Source organism: Cornus florida, unplaced genomic scaffold (genome assembly GCF_030987335.1).
Source record: "Cornus florida cultivar Cherokee Brave unplaced genomic scaffold, ASM3098733v1 CherokeeBrave_3.0.0_Hap2_Chr08, whole genome shotgun sequence".
NCBI classification, from domain to species: domain Eukaryota; kingdom Viridiplantae; phylum Streptophyta; class Magnoliopsida; order Cornales; family Cornaceae; genus Cornus; species Cornus florida.
In genome coordinates, this window is record NW_026775578.1 from 24,484,047 (window position 1) to 24,488,879 (window position 4,833).

General features: G+C 35.9%; 1 pseudogene; it reads right to left on the bottom strand.

Annotated features, from left to right (window-relative positions):
• Positions 1–242: 242 nt before the first annotated feature.
• LOC132270878 (cucumisin-like) lies at positions 243–4,632 on the bottom strand (annotated as a pseudogene).
• Positions 4,633–4,833: the final 201 nt, after the last annotated feature.

Below are 4,833 nucleotides of genomic sequence, written 5' to 3' on the forward strand. Positions count from 1 at the left end.
GAAAGACAATAACGTGTTTGAAGGAAAAGGTAGATCTTTGTCTCAAGAAAGATGGCTCCTCATACCAATTCTTAGAAAGTTTGGTCAATTACAAGTTGTCATTCTGAGCTTATTTTCTGACTTGGGGCTTATTCACAAATTATATAATTGATCCTTTTTGCTTTTCTACCGTTGTATATACTTGAAATATTCCAACTGGCTAGCTATCCATGAATAAAGTAGGTAATTTCTTCATTGTGATCCAAAACACACCATACTTCTCTTTTATTTCATTTTGTAGCTAAGAAACATGCTCGTACATAAGAGTTTATATATAGTGCAAGCATATATAAATTTTCAAGAGGAAACATGTGTCACAAAAGAAGAATGTGCCACAATGGGGCTTCTCACTTGATGCACACCATCAGACCACACCAATGTCCCTGAAATTACATTATTATCTATAAATGTGGCTGTGACAGTAACCACAAAGGACTGTGTCTGACCTAGTGAATTAAAAGTAAGGACATTACGCACAACTTGGATTTGAAGGCTTGTGGGGGCTACCACAGTTGCCCTATAAGTGGACACCTGTGAACCAACATTTGTGACGTCCTGTGGAAGACACGAGTGATGGGTTGTCTAGTCTGAGAAGTCAGAGCAAAAGTAGGATAATTTAGATCCCAAACAGTTCCAGTGTTGGCTGCAGAGCAACTGCTACTGTCTCCAGTGACAATTTGCAATAACTGGGTGCTATAACCTTGGCCACACAAAAATTTCACATAGTCAAGTTCTCCGGCATCATATACTAAACCAGGTTTTACTGCTTTTAATGGATCAATATGACCTGCCCCGTACGCAAACTCAGCATCAGGATTAGTAACACTGCTCATTGGAAGCGCTACAAAGAACAAAAGAAGCAGGGGCATGTTAGCTATAAATAATGGATGTATTTTAATACATAACATTAATAGTCTTCACTAATATTTACTTTATTTTTGTTTGGGATTGCTTGATAGCACACCTTAAGAGAAATTAGTTATTATTTAATTACCAGTTGTCATAAGAGCAGACTTAATAGCAGCAGGAGATCATCCAGCGTTAAAAGATTTCACATAGGTAGCTACTGCAGTTACATGTGGGCAAGCCATGGATATGCCGAAAATTATATTGTATGGAACTACTCTTGGGTCTCCCTGAATTCCTGTCACACTGGTACCCTGTGACCAAGCAGCAACAATGGACACTCCAGGAGCAGTTAAGTCAGGCTGCACAAGATCAAACAAAGTATTGCAATTTACAACCAGAACATATATATATGTGTGTGTGTGTGTGTGAGAGAGAGAGAGAGACATACCTTGAGAATGTCCCTTGTAATTGGGTTTGGCCCCCTTGATGAAAATGAAGCAACATATGGAGCCAATTGGTCTCTAGTCTCGATACTCTTCATTATAATTGCGGTTGGACTACTGTGGAGTAAGTAGTTCTATCGAAGTCACTAAATGTGTTGTGTTTAGAGAAAAAATATTGGCTTCAAGTCTATGTACCTTGTTGATCTTATGTAATTAAAAACCTGAGTGGCATCGTTCAAGCCCAAGTAGGAGGCAGGCAAAGGGTAAGAATGGTAAGAATCTCCAATGCCTCCATCGGACGTCGTTATGGTACCGACTGCACCCGCGTGGAATGCTACTGATCCGTCACTATCTTTTTCACATAGAACGGTTTTGCCACTAACTGAAAGTATGTTCAATGAATTTGGGATGTTGCAATACCTGCATTTCATGATCATTTTTAATGCATTTTCCAATCCTCAATTTGAGAAAATCTATCAACATTTCTTTTCTTACTTGGAATGGTCTCCGTTAAAACCCGCTTGAGTATTCGGTTCATCCCCAGCATAAACTAGAGGGTAAGAATAGTTGACCACAAAAGTGTTTATAGAGACTCCCTACATGTCAAAAGAGCGTTTATAAAGCACATTCAAAAGACAAATTCATTAGATGACATAAATCAAACAGATGTCCCTCAAAAATTGGAAGTCTGAGTAGGATTAAATATATATGGTAATAAGAATAATTGCTCACCGTATAAATCATATTGCTGCCCAACTGAACCCTTGTCTCAAACTTTCTGTCTATGGTGCTAGCAGCCACTGAGAGAGACCACGGTGAGTAATTTCTGATGGTTTCAGGATCAGGACCTGAATTACCGGCAGCATTGGATGTTAGTATTCCCTTCTTCATAGCATGGAATGCTCCAATGGCAATGGGATCTTCAAAGTAATTTCTGTTGGTAAGACTTCCCATAGAAATTGATATAATATCAACTCCATCAGCAATTGCTTCATCAAATGCTGCAAGGACATCCGCATCTGAATGCCCATCAGTCCAAGATACCTTGTACACAGCAATCCGAGCCGAGGGAACCCCTCCCCTTGCTGTACCCTTGCCCAACCCTAATAAGCTTGCGTCGTTCACTATGCGCCCTGCTGCTATAGATGCAACGTGTGTCCCATGGCCATTTCTATCTCTTGGTGAAATATAATCTGCTGCAGGGATTGGTCCACCTATATGGAAGTATTTAGCTCCTATAATTTTACTGCAAAGTATTCAAAATCTTAGTGGCAGCACAAGCAATTAATTATGTATATATATCTATCCATGAATTCATATAATTTATAGCTGGGGTATGTATGTACTTGTTGCAAATGAAATCTGTTGAGGAGAATTGGCAAGAGCCCCTCCATCTGCTTGGAATCGGACCAATTCCCGTGCCATCAAAACTATCAGATTCAGGCCAAATCCCAGTGTCAAGCGCTCTAATAATGATGTCGCTTTCAACTGGGCTTCTTGGAACTTGTTGTGTGAAGGCCATGAAGTCCCATGACCTTGTTGTGTGGAGTTCCATCTTTTTATTAGGGAACACTGACACTACTCCTTCCATGCCTGCAATTTTTTAATTCATAAGTTAGAAGCAGAGTTAATTAGGAGAGGACAAACAAACATGGGATATATTACTTAATTAAATGAAAATTATAAATCACCCACTCGCTATTTTCTCCTTCTCTTCCTCTGACAGCTTTGCTACAAACCCATTAAAGCTCCTCTTGTAGCTATACAGTAAAGATTCTGATGCCCTACTGTTAAATGTATCCAGTTATATATAAAGAAGTTAGTTAATAATATGAAGTAAATTTCAAACTTCCAACATTATTTTTTATTTTTTATTTTTTTGTTTTTTTTATTTTTTATGTTTAGATGTATTGGGATGTATGTCCATTTTATTGTGGGAGATCATATTGTCATCTTTTTGGACATATTAACTGTAGTTGATTATATTTATAGACAACCACAGTTTGCTTAGCAAATGCAGGAATTAGAACATGGGATGATATATAGTGTTATGGACTTATACTTGGGGTCAAAGTCTTGATGTTTTAAAAAAAATAAAGTAGACCATGTCATTAGGTACTGCACAAAAATAGTAATTGTGTATACAAAAAGTGATACTTATGTGTATAAAATGATATTTCTATACACAAGAGTGGTATTTACATATACAAAAGTGGTAATAATAGTTTGAAAAATAAAAAATATTTTTTCATATCCACATCAACATTTTGGTTAACTTCAATATCTTTATTAATTTTATCTTATAGTGTTTGACAAATGTCTTGAAAAAAAAAACATAGAACAAAAGCACAAGTTATTTTTGATAAAATATTTTACCCACTAAATATTTTACTTAAATTTTAAATAACCAAACATCAGGAAAAAAAAAAAAAAAAAAAAAAAATTACTTTCAATAAAATATTTAACATCCAAACAACCGTACCCTTCATGTTTAACAGTTTGTGCCAGTTGGATTCAATGCAAATGTGACAAGAAATTACATTAAGCAGGCCATGTTCAATTATGTGATTGCCGTGTTATGGAGCCCCCTTACGATTTTTTTTTTTTTTTTTGGGAAAGGTGGAGCCACCTAGGTTGTTACTATATATCCACTGCCTTTTGACATGTTAATGTTATGGTATATATATATATATCTATAGATATATATATATATATAAGAGTATATGTAGATGTAGTGACCTGCCAACAACTTCCTGTAGCATTCTCGTATGAAGGAATGATGCAGAGAGATGACCCTTGGGGCGGTCACCCATGTACACAATGTAAACCTGCCACAACGAAATGATCATGAGTTCTAGAAATTGATCTTTCAAAACCAAGATCAAATAATTGATCTCGGTATATATTCTGCGTGTGTTAGCGCAATGCAGCCTCAAATACATATCTTTAGTATAATCCTTGTAACTGAGATGTACCCTAATATACGAGATCTCACTATCAACATATTCGTTTTATAAAAAGTAATATTTTTGGATGAAGTTTGTTGACAATACAACTAACAAGCCTTGTTTATAGCATAATGATCAAAGCTCTAAAAACATTAAAAGCAATATGAATCATATATATATATATATATATATATATATATATACACACACACATGCCTTTTGATCTCCATCAGATGCTATGATGCAGCTAATAAGTAGAGCACAAGTGAGGCTGATCAGGATAAGCCATGAAGGAGGAGACAATATTTGACTAGCCATTAGAGAGAGGTCTGTCTTTCCAAAGCTTGAGCTCTTTGCTGGTATTCCCCGTGCAACAAACAAACGAGTGACCTTTTTTCAAAAAGAGGTTGTTTATATAAGGGTAAAATAGTAAAATCATTTGTCTTTTTTTTTAAAAAAAAGTTAGTTTCTCCGTGGAGTAAGCCTTTGTGTCATTATTGTACTCAACAAATTATAGTATTTATTAGTAAAATTTTATGAGTATTAGATGACTT